The sequence below is a fragment of the Notamacropus eugenii genome, chromosome 6 (genome assembly GCF_028372415.1).
Source record: "Notamacropus eugenii isolate mMacEug1 chromosome 6, mMacEug1.pri_v2, whole genome shotgun sequence".
Lineage (NCBI taxonomy): Eukaryota > Metazoa > Chordata > Mammalia > Diprotodontia > Macropodidae > Notamacropus > Notamacropus eugenii.
Window position 1 is genome coordinate 316,695,011 of NC_092877.1, and position 16,712 is coordinate 316,711,722.

Below are 16,712 nucleotides of genomic sequence, written 5' to 3' on the forward strand. Positions count from 1 at the left end.
AGAGACATAGAATGAAGTTTAGGCACTGTGGAAGGCTAAAACAGATGGCAACCAAGATCATTTAGATGGGTGTGTGGTAAATTCTGTGCTCTCTTGGGTTAGGCCAACAGTTCCTTCCTATTCCTGGTGGTGTGAAACTCAATCTTCCCCACCTACAAATACAAACACACAAACATTGTTAAAGAAATTGAAGAAAAAGATCTAGTGTGTGAAAAATACCCCGCCAAAAAAAATGTTTAAGCTATGGGAATACTTAAATATAGTGATGTAAAGTGAGTTAGCAGAACTAAGACAGCAACGTACACAATGGCTACAAAAATGTAAACTAAAAGAACCACAACAAAAAAATTGAAATTATATGAAATTATAATGACCATATTTGGTCCCAAAGGAGAAATAAGAGAACACAACTCCCTTCCTTCTTTGAAGACGTAGGCAACCATAGGTGTGAAACATTGTATCAAGTATCAGACTTGTTTGATGGATTTATTAGTTTTCTTGAACTCATTTTTTTCCTTTTTTTTTATTCTTTGCTATAAGAAATAGGAAAGGCAACATGGGCAGAATATGTTAACAAATGAAGATGATATTAAAATACGTATACATATATATGTATATATGAGTTTTAAAGAGCAACATCTTGTGAAAGAAATAGAAAAAAAGTATGTGCAATTCATTCAAGAGAAATGTCCTGAATGATGATTGGATTCAAGTCTCTACAGAGTCAATGTCAAGGATAGCAGAACCAACTGCTGGATAATTCCATTTTGAAAAGAACTAGAAAGAATGGACAGTACAGTGCAATGGGGTTAGATTTTAAAGAAGCAAGTATTGGGAGCAAGGCAGTAGGAAGATTTGATATTTTATTCCCCACATTAGACTTGTCAAATGTCTAGTCACATAAACCTCATCATCTCTTTTGAACAAATTTTTATACAGGTATATTTTCCCCAACTATTTTGGAAGCCTGAAGAAACTTCAAGCAGGTATAATTTTAGCCTGGAAATCGTTCTGAAGGCTTGATCAGACCATTCTTGCCATCTATTTAAACACTCATAAAGACTATGATGGTCATCAAATTTTAGCGCCTTAAGGGAATTCAAAAATTATTTAGTGTACTTACTTTTTATAATTATACTTTAATATTCATTTTAAAATGTTTGAGTTCCAAATTCTCTCCCTTCCTCAAGCCACTCCCCCACCCATTGAGAAGGCAAGTAACATGATAACCATTATGCATGTGAAGTCATGCGTATTAGCCATACGTTTAGCCAATCCATATTAACCATGTTGTACACACAAGAGAAAGGAAGTGAAAAAATTATGTTTCAATATGCCTTCAGAGCTCATTATTTCTCTCTCTGAAGATGGATAGAATTTTTCATCATGAATCCTTTGAAATTATCTTGGACTTGGTACTGATTAGAGTAGCTAAAGTCTTTCATAGTTGATCGTCGTGACAATGTTGTTACTATGCATGATGCTATCCTGGTTTTGCTCACTTCACTTTGTGCCAGTTCATATAAGTCTTGATAGATTTTTCTGAAATCTACTTGCTCATCATTTCTTAGAGAACAATAGTACTTTATCACAACCATATGATTTGTTCAGTTACTCCCCAGATGATGAGCATCCCCTCAATTTCCAATTCTCTGTCACCACAAAAAGAGCCCTTGTAATTATGTTTGTACATATAGGACAATTTTCCTTTTTTCTTTGATCTGTTCAGGATACAGACCTATATAGTTGTATTGCTGGATCAAAGGGCATGCAAACTTTTATTGCTTTTTGGTCACAGTTCCAAATTGTGGTTCAGAATGATTGGTCAATCCACTAATTTGAAGGCAAACTGTGAAGAAAAAAATTCATGCCCTCCTTTCTCCAAAATGGACTTGGAAGAAATGGCTATAAAAAGAGTCATTGTCAATCACTACGAAAAACCAGAGATTAAATGGATTAAGTTTAGCTCTGACTGAAGAGAGGGGGATGAATTGGCATGACATGAGTATAGTCGGAACATTCTCTTAGGTTTCATTCAAATCCTGAGACAACTTCCCTTCGCCTTTAACAAAGTATGGAAGCAGCTTCTCTAATCATAACATGGAGATAAGAAGTCTTGTCAGTAAAGAATATGGAAGATTGATTAACTTGGCATTGATGAGGACTCAGTCAATGTCTGTCTGACTACTCCTCTCTTCATCTTTCCTGTTCGCTCACTGTATTCTTCTCCTCAATAAGATTTTTCCCAGTAATCCTCCAGAAGATTTGCGGTTGATGGAATGACCTCAACAATTCTTAAAAGTCTCTATTAAGCCCTTATGTGAACATGGGCTTATGCTGGTACTATACCTGTAAAATCAGCGGTACACAGCTCTGTTCCTTCAAAGTAATCTGATCTAAGATAAACATGAACAATGCCCTACACATAGAAGGTAGTGTACTGTAGTGGAATCTTGAATTTATAGTTCATAGATTCGAATTCAAATCCAGACTCTACCACTTACTGTGTGACTTTGGAAAAGTTACTTAATGTCTCTGTTCCTCAGTTTCCTCATTTATAAAATGGCAGTGTATTAGTACCCATACTGCTTAACTCACAGGGGTGTTGTGAGAAAAACTTTATAAACCTTCAAGTGCTCAATAAAAATTAAATCATGTCCTTTTGTGGACCCTAGCTTCCCTGTTTATCAGCCTCCTAAATTCACTCACAAGGGTGGCCACACCTTAGATCTTACCATCACCTCTGTATTTCTGATTCAGAAATTCCTCCCTCACATCCCAGTCTCAAGACCATCTTTTTTGTTGCTTCATTTCCCTTAAGCCCATTCTTTACTCTTACTGGGATATCTAGTCCTTTTGTCCTTCTCTGTCTTCCTACTCCTTCATTCCTGCTTCAGCCTTACTTCTTCCCTTAACCATACTGATGTTATAGTCAACCGCTTCAATAAAGCACTGTCCTCCACTTATCCCCTGGTCTTTTTTCCAACCATCAATCTGGAGCAATTTCCTCAGCAACCTCCATTTTCCACTCAGGACATTTGGACACTGCTAAAGGAAGCCATATAACCATGCCTACTAGATCCACTTAAAAATTGATGTGATTTAATCTCTACTGGGTCTCACTGGTGCATGGCAATCCTTTTATTTATTGTTGACTGAACTTCCACAGTGGCTGCTTTGACCTCAAAGGGGTCAAGAAGAGTAGGACATAAGTGAACAACATGTGTCCTTCACCTCTTCCCTTCCTGCCTTCTTTAGGAGCTTGCCCCATCAAAAAAAAAAATCCCTTTGTCTCTCTCATTTAGTTATAGACTAGCTTCTTACCTGCAGCCTAGAAAGATATTTAAGTCTCTTCTATCCTTAAAAAAAAACTTCCATTTGGAGGAAAATGATAAATGTTGGAGAAGATTGGGAAAATTGCAACACTAATGCATTGTTGGTGAAGTTGTGAACTGATCCAGTCATTCTAAAGAGCACTTTGGAACTATGCCCAAAGGACTACAAAATGTGCATAACCATTGATCCAGAAATAACACTACAAGATCTGTATCCCAAAGTGATCATAAAAGATTGAAAAGGATGCATATGTACAAAAATGTTTATAGTAGCTCTTTTTGTGGTGGCAAAGAATTGGAAATTGAGGGGATGCCCATCAATTGAGGAATGACTGAACAAGTTGTAGTATATGAATGTAATGGAATACTATTGTGCTGTAAGAAATGATGAACAGGAAGACTTCAGAGAGGCCTGGAAGGACTTATATGAACTGATTCTGAGCGAAAGGAGCAGAACCAGGAGAACTTTGTACACAGCAACAACCACAATGTGTGAGGAATTTTTCTGGTAGACTTAGCCCTTTGCAGAAGTGCAAAGACCTAAAAAATTCCCAATGGACTCCTGAGGCAAAATGCCATCCACATCCACAAAGAATTGGATCACAGATTGAAGCAAACTATTTTTCCCTTGTGTTTTGTTTTGTTTTGTTTTCATGGTTTCTCTCATTCGTTTAATTCTTTTATGAAACATGACCAAGGTGAAAATGTGTTTAATAAGAATGTATGTGTAGAACCTATGTAAGATTGCACACCATCTTGGGGAAGGAGGGGGGAAGGAGGAGAAAGGAAGGGGAAGGGAGGGGGAGAAAAATCTAAGATATATAGAAGTGATTGTAGAAAACTGAAAGCAAATAAATTAATTTAAAATTTTTTTTTAAATAATTAATAAGCTAAGAACAGATGTTTGGATTGCTGATGGTTCTTGGAAAAGCACCATATTGGAAGTGCTCAAAATTCCCTCCCTGAATAATGACTTGCTGTTGTCTAGACAGTACACAGTACATACTGGAGTCACTTAATAAATAATGGATCAAAAAAGAAATGAATCTTGAGGTCAAGCCCTCAGTCCCACATGTTCCCCCATGTGTGCGTCATCACCTTTGTGCTTTAAATGTGTATACACTTTCCCCAGGGACAGAGTGTATGCAAAGGGAAGACTGTGGCCCTGGTTTGGGGGAATGTTTTTATAACATCCATCTTTTCTATACTTTCTTAATAAATATTCTTTTATAAAAGCTAATTGACATCAGCAGGTTGCTTGACATTGAGAGAGCACACCAGATGGGGGCTCATAGATAACAGTACAAGAAAAGCCCCTCAGACACTTGACACTCACTAGCTGTGTGACTTTGGGCAAGTCACTTAACCCCAACTGCCTCATCCTGGGTCATCTCTAGTCATCCTGATGAATTTCTGGTCACTGGATTCAGATGGCTCTGGAGGAAAAGTGAGGTTGGTGACCTGCACAGCCCTCCCTCACTCAAAACAAAGTCAAGTGCAAGTCATGTCACTATTTCTCGGATGGCATGGTTTTCTTTGGCAACAAAGGATGAACACACACTAGAAAACCCAGACTCTAAGATTACCCCTAGAATACTATTCAACTGCCGTCTGGGGAATCAAATTGCCAGTAGGGGTTAGAAGAGTAAGCCCAGACAGAGTGCTACATATGTAAAGCACTTTGCAAAATCTAAAGCTATAAATAAATATCAGCTATTATTATGAAGAACATGATTCACATTTTAGTGTAGAGAACTGTTTGATCTAAGAGTAACATGTTGATTTCTATTGTACCTGGAGCATGTAACACATAGTCCTAGATGGTAACCCTTCCGATCAGTCTTCTTAAGAACGATAAGTCAACAAGTCAAGTCAATAATCACTTGTCAGAGTCCAACCATTTGCCTGATACTATGTATCAAGTGCTGGAATGATACGAGAATAACAATAATGATTAGTAAGGATAATATTGGTTCAGGATACACAGAATAGATGGGCAGCTAGGTGGTACAGATGATAGTGTACTGGATTTGGAATCAGGAAGACTCATCTTCATGAGTTCAAGTCTGGACTAAGACACTTACTAGCTGCGTGACCCTATTCAAGCTACTTAACCATCTTTGCCTCAGTTTCTTATCTGTAAAATGAACTGGAGAAGGAAATGACAACCCATTCCAGTATCTTTGTGAAGAAAACCCCAAATAGGGTTATGAAGAGTCAGACAGAACTGGAAAAAAGACTGAACAAAAACAACGCAGAGAGTAGATATAAGGGCCATGATTTCATAGTCAATGTGTTGGTTGTGTTTGTCCTTGGTTGCTGAAGAAGACCATGCCATCAGAGAAAGGATGACATGACTTGCCCTTGACTTATTTTGAGCGAGGGAGGGCTGTGCAGGTCACCAGCCTCTCTTCTCCTCCAGAGCTGTCTGAATCCCAGTGCATCCTGGGTCATACTCAGTCTAACTCTTTACCAAATCCTTAAGGGATGATTTTGTCTAGCTCCCTGAAAAGTCTAGAGTCTCTTCAGATTGCAGGAAACGTCTGTCCTTAACCAAGTTTCAATATAATTTTTTCTCCTCAACTAAAATTCTTCATCTCTCCCCTTTCATTGTCTCTTACTCTCACTCCTTTTCCTTACTCTCCCACATACCTACTCCTTTTCTCTGTTCCCCAAACTCCTTCCTCATCCTCCAAGAACATCTTTCCCTTTGTTCAGAGGGATATAAAAAGGCATGTGCAGGCTATCCCAAGTCACATCCAGGCAAGTCACATTTCAGATAGAAAGCTGTTAAAATGCTCATTTATATTCAATGAAACAAAGCTCAGCATGTTCTATAGAACCTTACATTTGCTAACATCAACCATGTATCACGTGCTCAGACTGAAACATGAGCCCCACCAGGCTTTCTAAACAACATCAAGACCTCTATGAGAAGCCCAGTCAGGAAGGGGTAGATTGTGATAAGGTTTCCCCAGTTAATGTAGCTGGTCTTCAAAGGCAGGGACTACGTGCTACAGTTCTTCAGGATACCTGGTGGCACCAAGTAAGATACTCAGTAAAGAGTTAACTGATAAGTCTTTCTCTGAGGTTCTGTGATTATGAGTGATGAAACCTGCATGCCCACCACCACTGTATACTGGTTTTAGAAAGAAGAGGATAGAGGACTAAGAAGGAATTTGCCAACAGGTCAAATCACGAGGTCACATAATTTGTTCCTCTTTTCCTTTCCTCCTATGTTTGCCCTCATTTCTGTTCTTCGTGAATCCAGTTTCAGAGGTCTCCTGTCTCCTAAAGAGCTCACAACTGTAGCCCTAAGGCAGACTAATAATACTTTCAGATCTCTCCCATAACATTCCCTCAACACAAATAGAACAGAATTCAAAGCCAATGGGCTCAAGTCCAGGAAAATTGGAGAGACAACAGAAAATTGAGGCACAGTGAGAATGCTGCCCCATCTTTAGGCTCTGCTCTCTCAGACTCAGATAATCAAAACAAAAAAAGACCATAAGGGCCTTTGAAGAAGTTCATCATTTACCAGGAAAAGTGGGGGGTTGCCCAACAGGGACTTATACAGAAAGAACGTCTGTGTCAACATCCTTCATCTGTAAACAACTAGACCTGGCTTCCCATCAGTGGACTCAGTGCTGCCCTGGGTTAGGTTTCTGTTTCTCAAATAAGAATAATAAAAAATTTCATAATGTTTTTCCTTCTTTCCATAGGCCCTAAATGTTATCTACATAAGAGCTAAGTGATAAATACTAGGTATGTATTTCATTTTGATAAGATGACTCTTAAAAATTTTATCTGGGGACCAAAAGGAGTTTTAGTTACAGAAACAGAAAATAATTTGAATTATAGTAACAGGGGCTGGGAACATCAGAGAAGGTAGAGAATAAGGACCCTCAAAACAAGTATAGTTGTCCATAGAGTCAGGGAGGACTTAGAGAAAAAAGGATTTAGTGGTCATAGTAGTGTACTTCCAGGTGAAAACAGGATAGGAATACAGGAATGAAATTCCAAATGGACTTAGTTACTTATGACCTAAGTATAGTTGGAACTTGATGTTGTATTCCAGGTTTTCAGGGATATTTTACATTAAGAAAATCCTAGCTATGAAAATCCTTAGCATAAGAGGTAAGTTACAGAGTGATTAGTCATGTAACAAGTGGTTCCTTCTATTTACAAAAGAATTCATGCTTTCCTATTCAACTGTTTTGTAAATTACTAATTATTTAACAGAAAGTAAAAACCAGAGAAATTTTAAGTATTAGGAGCTACTGTCAATTAAAGGTCAAATAGAAACCAAGAAAAAATGCCAAGATATTATTCAATTTCCAAAAAATACATAAATTTTTTTTAGGAATGCATCAATCATGTAAAGTAAAGTACGTCTGTATTCAATGAGCCCAGGTCAGACCTTGACTCTACTTCTATATCCAATTCTGTGACACACAGCTAAGGAGAGACATATGGATGTAAGGATGGGGTCAAACTAGCCCCAAATTGAATAATGATACCAGATACTGGTGACTGGAGATAGAGATTGGGACAAATCACCTATAGACAAAGAAATACCAATTTCAGACTAGTAACAAGGGCAATCAGTGGAATCCTCTGACCTGCTGAACTGAAGCACCTCCTATGGAAATGGTCATGTGGTCTAGCCTCATTCTATGTGACAAGTTTATTGACCTCCTGCTAGACTTGTTATACCAATTCCCCATTGTGTCAAGCAGAATTATACACTGTGCATCTTGGAACATAGATTCCTGTGGAGTCATCCCCAGCAAATTATAAGAGGTGTTGAAAGACTCTCCTCCCTTCTTTTTTGAGCATACCACTTTGGGACTCTGGCAGCTCTCCCTTGGGTTTCCAATAAAAAGCAAAGGGAATTTCTCTCTCCTTCCTCCACCAGCAGCAATAGAAGTTATAAACACACAGCAACAAGAAAATGTACTTGCCCAGGTAAGCCTGAGACTGACCTCAAATATCTGGCTGCTTCTGCTTTATATTTCTCCCCTGAACACAGGACACGGAACATCAATTCTGAGGAATAGTTGGGTGTTTCCAGTCTCAGGTTGTGAGGTTGTAAGTTCCGAGGTTCCCAAGTCAGTTTGTGAGTTCCCAGTAACCCAAGTCAGTGTCACTTGTCCAATAAAAAGAACTTTCTTGTACTACTATAAGCTTCTTAGAGAAGAAGACGATGTTTGACAGACATCCTAAACCAGAAAGGACTAAAGGTCACTGACTAGCTAGCCAAAAGATCTTTTCTAAGAAAGTGACCATAAAATATTTAATCAGTTGCCCCACATACATCCTGGGATAATATAGAGTATCCCAAAAGTCTTTTTGCCATTAAAACTTAAAAGTACCCTAAGACTTTTGGGATATCCTAATATAATAGGTATGTTGGATTACCATTTTATGTTTCAAATCTTTGTTAACATGCACCATTTAAAAGGAATTCTGTTTGGTTTAGAAACTGAGTCACAGGAGATCTGTACTTCAGCTACCATTGTTATTACCTAAACAAAATAATTACCTCTTTAGCCTAACCACCCAGGAGTCAACCACCCTTTGCTTGAAGATTTCCATTGAAAAGAAAGTGACCATCTCCTAAGATGGCCAACTCCACTTTTGTGCAGTTCTCATTGTGAAGAAGTTTTTTCATTCATTACATCAATTATTTGCCTCTCGGAAACTTTTACCTCCTCTGTCCTTAATCCTACCCACTGGTATCAAGAAAAAGTCTTCAGGCGTGGGGCCACATGTGGCCTTCTATGTCCTTGGGTGCAGCCTTTTGGCCGAATCCAAGTTTTACAGAACAAATTCTTTTATTGAGGGGATTTGTTCTATGAAGTTTGGATTCAGTCAAAGGGCCACACTTGAGGACCTAGAAGGCCACATGTGGTCTCGAGGCCTCAGATTCTCCTGGCACTCTACCATGTACCACCAGTACTTCAAATAATTGAAAATAGCTATCATTTTCTCTCCCTTCCTTCCCATTCCCCACTAAAGCTTCTCTTCAGGTTAAAAACTCCCCATTTCCTTCAGGTGATCTTATGATCTCAAGGGGAAATAGAGAGTGGGATAGGAAGGGAACAACTCTTAGGTTGTTATGCATCAGGCACTGGACTAAGTGCTTTACAAATATTATCTGATTTGATCTTCACAGCAACCCTGGGACACAGGTGTTATTGCTATCCACACTTTATAGTTGAGGAAAATGAGACAGAGATTAAGTGATTTACTGAGTCACATATAGCTAGTAAGTGTCTGAGACCAGATTCCCTGATTCCTGGGGCATCTGGGTGGCACAGTGGATAGAGCACTAAGCCTGGAGTCGAGACTCAACTTCCTGAATTCAAATCTGGCTTCAGACACTTACCAGCTGGGTGACCCCGAGCAAGTCACTTAAGCCTGTTTGCCTCAGTTTTCTCATCTGTTAAATGAGCTGGAAAAGGAAATGGCAAACCACTCCAGTATCTCTGCCAAGAAAACCACAAATGAGCCCATGAAAAGTCATACATGACTGAAAAATGACTAAAAAATCTTCCTGACTCCAGGTCCTGCATTCTACCCACTGTACCACCTATCTTGGAATTCCAGGAACTCCAATGTAATAGAGCATGGCCAGTGTGGAAAGGTGGACAGCAACCAGTTGTGAAGGACCAAAAGATCCTGTTGTCTTACACCTTTCTTGTCCTCTCTCATCCAACAACACCAACACCAACTTCTTTCCTGACTTTCTCATTATTTCTCACACACCACATTCCCCCATGCCTTCTCACTTAGGTGTCCCTGCTCTGGAATGCTCTCCCTCCTCACCTCAGCTTCCTGATTTCTCTGACTTCCTTCCAGACACAGCTTAAATCCTATCTTCTGCAAGATTTCCTGCTCCAATACCAACTGATACCCATATCTCCCCTTCATACTCCTTAACTGATGGTGCATTGCTTCTGAAACTACTTCATAGCTACACTGTTTAATCTTGTATAGTTTTTGGTATATTATCACCCGCTTTAAAATGTAAGCTCTTCAGCTTTCTTTGTAGCGGCCAAGAGCTGGAAACTGAGGGGATGCCCATCAACTGGGGAATGGCTGAACAAGTTGTGGTATATGAATGTAAGCAAGCAGACCAGAAAATCCAGGAAAGACTTATATGAACCAATGCTGAGTGAGGTGAGCAGAACCTGGAGAACACTGTACATAGTAACGGCCACAGTGTGGGATGACTGATTGTGATAGACCTAGTTCTTTGCAGAAGTGCAAGGACCTAAAACAATTCCAAAGGTCTCATGATGGAAAATGCCATTCACATTCAGAGAAAGAACTATGGGGTCTGAATGCAGAGTGAAGTAGACTTTCCTTATTTTTTGTTTCGTTTCTTTTCTTTCTCAAGGTTTCACCCATTCATTCTAATTCTTCTATACACCATGACTAACATGAAAATATGTTTAATGAGAATGTATATGTAGAGTCTATATCAGATGGAGGCTGTCTTGGGGAGGGGAAAGGGAGGGGGAGAAGAATTTAAAACTTATGGAAGTGAATGTTGAAAAATAAAAATAAAAAAATTAACGAATAAAAAATAAAATGTAAGCCTTTTAAGGGCAGGGATTGTTTTTACCTTTTTTGTATACCCAAGGCGTAGTGCCTGGCACACAGTAAGCACAAATGCTTTTCAACTGATTGATTAGTTGGTTGATAAGTCTTAGCATAGGGATTGAGTTTCTTAGGCCCCCTGCCCCTGTTAACCTGCTCTTCACCAAAATCTTTTTTCTACAAGTTGAAGGGAAGCCTTCCTTTTGAGGAAGGCATCCCTGGTTGTTTACAGTAATGGCAACCACAGAGGTAAGGATGTGGCTTCAGAAATCTCTATTAGGCAACAGGAAAGGCATCATATTTCATGGGAAGTGACTGGATTTCTTTAAAAGTTCCTTTGCCCTTCCGGCTCCACCCTCACACCTCCTCTACTTAGTGCCCCTTTCAGCTTTGAAACTGGCTAAGATATAAGGTCAGTCAGCCATCAAAGCACACAAATACACACAATTTCTGACTGAAGTCAGGCCCTTATTTTTAAATCCATAGAAGTTGTTGAATTGGTCAAATTATGATGAACCAAAAAGCAATAACACTCCAAAGCCTTCTATTTGCACTTAGCTATCTTACATACAATAGTAGTACTCTATGGAATTAAAGTTAGGATTAGTGAGAACCAGTTTTGGCTAATGGCAGTTCCAGAGTCTTAGTTATAAGACCATAGATTTGAAGCTGGAATGTACCTCAGAAGCCACTGAGTCTAGCTCTTTCATTTTATTAGATGAGGAAACTGAGGCACAAAGAAATTAATTGACTTGCCTATAGTCACACAGTCAGTATGACTGAGCACCAGGCTACAATGGAATGGTATTAACTTTTTGTGTGTTTCATGGATTCAAAAATAAAGAGATTGGAGAGAGGGAATAACTGTGGGATAAAATTCATTACTACTAATTATACTCCCATTCAGGTGGCTTGCAGAGAGGAATATCTAAGGAAGGGAAAGAGTAGTTATTAGTTGCTGGTAGATAGTTTTCATAAGATTGGACCTAGTGGTCTAGAAACCACACTGACAAGTTTCCCCCTTAAGGAAGGCTGTAGTTTGTAGAATCTATGCATGGAAACCATTGTTATAAGACTAGGCCTGATGGTCTTAAGGTAGTCTTAAGGTTATCATGATGGTCTCCCCTTAAAGGAGGCTATAAACTTAAAGAATACGCTCTAAAATACTAACAATAATATTTTTTGAAAGTTAGTACAACTGTTTCTCCCAAATGATATTTCGTCTACCACCAGTTTGATTTTCTCTCTGACAACAAACTTTTAAATTACATTTTACCCTGACCCTTGATAGGCGAATTGGATAGTTTCAAGGTGGCCTCCCAAAATCAGATATAAGAACCTCAGTCTCAAAAGGGCACCTTAGAGCAGCCCCTTCCTGCTGGATGGACTCCCCTGTTTCTGTGCTCCCTAGTGCAGCACCACCCTTATGCGAATTATTTTCAGTGTTAGTGTGTACTCTCAGCTCCCTTTTTCTCTTTCCACTTTCCCCTCTTCCTTATTGTTTGCAATAAAGCTTTGTGTTGAACTGATTCCCAGTTTTGTACATGTTATCCTCAACATTCAAACTCATCAATCAATCAATCAAAAATCAAGGGATTCTTTCTCTCCCCCCGCCCCTGCCTCTGGCTGGCCCACAAACCTTCTTTAAACATAAACTAGGTCCCCAGACAAGCACTTAACCATTGACAGCCACACTTACACTGAGCACTATGAGCTCAGTAGTAGAAAACATAGGTCTTTTTACATTCTCCCAGGAGGGACTCCCTTATGCCAGAAGACTGCCATAAAACAATAGTTAAGGTAGAAACCGGCCCCCATCTATGTTTCCAATCTCCCCTTTGCCTGCAGCTAGCTTTCTTGTGGTTTCAACATCACCAGTTGTGATAGCTTCACAGACTGTCACTATTGAGCCCCTCCTTCTTAAATGGTACCATTCAAGACTCTAATCTGGACCATCTCGAATTATCTGTAATAATTCCAAAGCTAGAATTTAGAATGAAGTTATTACTGGGTTGGGGTTGCAGGCTTGCTGCCTCCATCATAAAAACCCCTGGCTGCTCTCTGAAAAAGGAATTGCGTGCTATTGGTGAGAGGCTGGTTGGAAAGTTCACTATCTGCCCTTCTTTCTTTGCCCAAGGACTGGAGGCAGGAAGAACGGGGACTTCAGAGGCAAAATAAAGCTCATATATTAAAAGTGATGACTAAACATTGGTAGACGTTATCGGCAAAGTGGTCTCACTGACAACCAATGAAGTTGCCAGAGAAATCCAAACCCCTAAGAATTCACCTCACAGAGAGAGTCATCTAGTGCCATTTTTATTAGACCATCACTATCAAAATTAGGAGTAGGAAACCCTTCCAAAACAGCGTGGGAAGATGCTCTCTCTTGGGGGAAGTGTCTAAATGAAAGGCATCTGACGACTTTATTCATTTGACTTTCCTATTAAAATGTAAATACCTCTGAAAAAGTTTAACCTTTAGCCCTTTTCAACTCCCCTTGATTACCAATTGACCTTTTAGCAAGGATTTATGGACCTGATAGAGGTTAGGAGCAGTCCTGGTTGGTTTTTCTTTGCTACAAAGAAGTGTTCACTAGATAGGAAGGATATCTTGAAATAACTGGGGACATAAAAACATAAGATATTAATAAAACTTACTTTAAAAAAAAGAAATGAAGATCAAAAGAGGAGGAGAAGGATAGGTACAAGACGTACCTACTTCAAAATTTTGCTAAGTAAAGAGCCAACCTAGTAGCCTCTCTGGGGCTACCAAAAGTCACCACAGATGTACATGTATCATAGATTGTTTACCTTCATTTTAAAGCAAGCCTCCTTACCTTCAATATATAAGAGAGTTGGAGAAAATGACATTTAATATATTTTGCAACTTTTTCCAAGAACCCAGTGAAGTCTGTCGTTGCCATAGCAATGGTTACAGATCTATTGCATGAATATTTGTCAGTCTTGTTCCATGTTTTAAACAATCAAACAATAAATATTTATTAAATGTCTACCATGTGTGAGGCACTAGATAAGGTTGAGTACACAAAAAGAGGCAAAAGATAGTTCCCACCCTCAAGGAGCTCACAATCCTGTGGGAGAGGCAATACACAAACAGATGTGTACAATCTATATACAGGATAAATAAGAAATCATTTATAGAGGGAAGGCATCAGAATTAAGAGAGGTTGACATTCTGTAGAGGAATTTGAAACTATGCCCAAAGGGCTATAAAAGCACACATACCCTGAAGGGCCAAGGTCTTGCATTGCATCTTGGGCCATCTGTAGTCATCCTGATGAATATCAGGCCGCTGGACCCAGATGGCTCAGGACAAGAAAGTGAGGTTGGTGACCTTGCACAGCCCTCCCTCACCCAAATTAATGTCAACTGCAAGTCATGTCATCATCTTGATGTCATGGTCCTCTTTGATAACGAAGGACAAACACAACAGCAACCACTACTATAGATCTGTATCCCAAAAGAGATTTTTTTTAAAAAAAAAGGAAAAGGGCCTATATGTACAAAAATATTTATAGCAACTCTTTTCTGGCGGCAAAAAATTAGAAATTGAGGGGATTCCCATCAATTGGGGAATGGCTGAACAAATTGTGGTATGTGATTATGATAGAACACTACTATACTACAATAAATGATGAGCAAGATGCTCTCAGAAAAACCTGAACTTACATGAGCTGATGCAAAGTGAAATGTACTGTGTACAAAGTAACAGCAATATTGTAAGATCAACTGTGAATGACTTAGCTATTCTCAACAATACAACAATCCAAGATAATTCTGAAGGACTTATGATAAAAAACTCTATCCATCCCCAAAGAAAGAACTGATAGGGTCTAAAAACAGATTGAAACATATTTGTTTAGTTTATTTTTCCTGAGTTTATTTTTTGTCTGTTTTTTTATCACAACATGACTATTACGGAAATGTAATTTTAAAAATTAAGAAGGGTTGGGAAAGGCTTCTTGTAGAATAGTTGGGCCTTGAAGGAATTCAGGGAAACCAGGAGTCAGAGATGAGGAAATAGAGCATTCCAGGCATGGAGGACAGTCAGACAAAGTGCCTTAGAGACAAGAGATGAAGGGTCTTTTTCATAGAATAGCAGAGAGACTAGCATCACTGGATAGATGAGTACTTTGCGAGGAGTAAGGTGTAAGAAGCCTAGAAAAATGGCAGTAAGAGCAGGTTATGAAGGACTTTGAATGTCAAATAAGGATTCTGTATTTGATCCTAGAAGCAATATTTAGTTTATTAGAAAGGAGGGGATATGAAACATTTTAAATACAGAAAACATGGGAAGCTAAATATAAAATATGTTGTTGTAGATGTTCAGTCATTTCAGTTGTGACTGACTCTTCAGGACCCCATCTGGGGTTTTCTGGGCAAAGCTACTGGAGTAGTTTGCCATTTCCTCCTCTAGCTCATTTTACAGATGAGGAAAATGAGGGAAAGAGGGTAAGTGATTTGCTCAGGATCATATATCTACTAAGTGTCTGAATTTTGAACTCTGGTCTTTCTGAATCCAGGCACAGTGTTCTGTCTCTGCCTTTGATGCTAACATTCTAAGATATTCATCTAGGCTTGGAAGAATAGAGTATTTCTACTTGCAAGGTTACCAAGTAGTCTCCAGCGGGTTTCTTTATCAGTGACAAAGGAAAGCTTCCACCTGGATCTCTCCAGGACTCTGGCCATGATGTGGTTAACTCTTTCTAGGATCCACATAGGCAGAAGGGAATCCCCCCTTATAACTCACTTTGCTTTGGGGTCTTCTGGCATTCAAGTGACTGAAATGAACTATGAGGCACAAAGGTCTCTTGTCTTTGGTTGTTATAACTGTGTGTAAACTGTGAGCTGGAATAGCACTCACTGAAGGTGAAAACTCCAAACCTTCTCTAGCTCAGGTCCTCCAATGGGCCACAATCCAGCACTCTCCACTTTCTTGTGTCATTGAAACCACTTGCATTCATACAAACATGGATCTTTATTTGTTTTTTCAATGGCTATGAACACTGACTCTGCTATATTTTTGTGTTGTGTGGATTTGTTCATGGATGCGGTACTTAGATGGGAGGCATTGAGAAGATAGGGACCAAAGCTGTCTTTGTCTTGCTCCATTCAGCATTCAGCACTAGGATGCTTCACCTAGTTTTGTCTCACAATGTTGGCAGCAATGATAGCAGCAACTATGAGCATAATGAGACCAAGAAACCACGTCATTCTTATCGAATGAATGACCTTCCAAAGGAAATCCTTCAAAAAAGATAGATCCTTGGTCATGCATGACTTCCAAAGAAAAAAGTTTCTCCAAGTGACATCCTTAGACCACCTTAAATTTAGACAGAGTAATCCTTACCCTCAGTATCCCTTAATAGCCACTACAGAAGAACCAAAGTAAACAAAGAGCCCTGAGGACAGGGCCAAAGTGTTTAGCTTGGGGTCATAGATTTAGAGTTAGAAAGGACCTTAGAGGTCATTTTGTTTCACCCCCTTATTTTACAGATGAGGAAACTGAGGCCCAGAGACATAAGTGACTAGCCCTGAGTCACACAACTAGTCTGAGGCTGAATTTGAATGAAGGTTTTCCTGATTCGAGTCTGGCACTTCATTCACTTCATCATGCTGTCTTTCATACCTGTTATGGCTCTATCATGACATGCCTTTTATGCCAAATTCCTGAGATATTCATCTGGGGAATTTAGATTACAAGCCTCAAAAGCAGAATAACCACTCAGGACAGGGTTGTTGACACCAG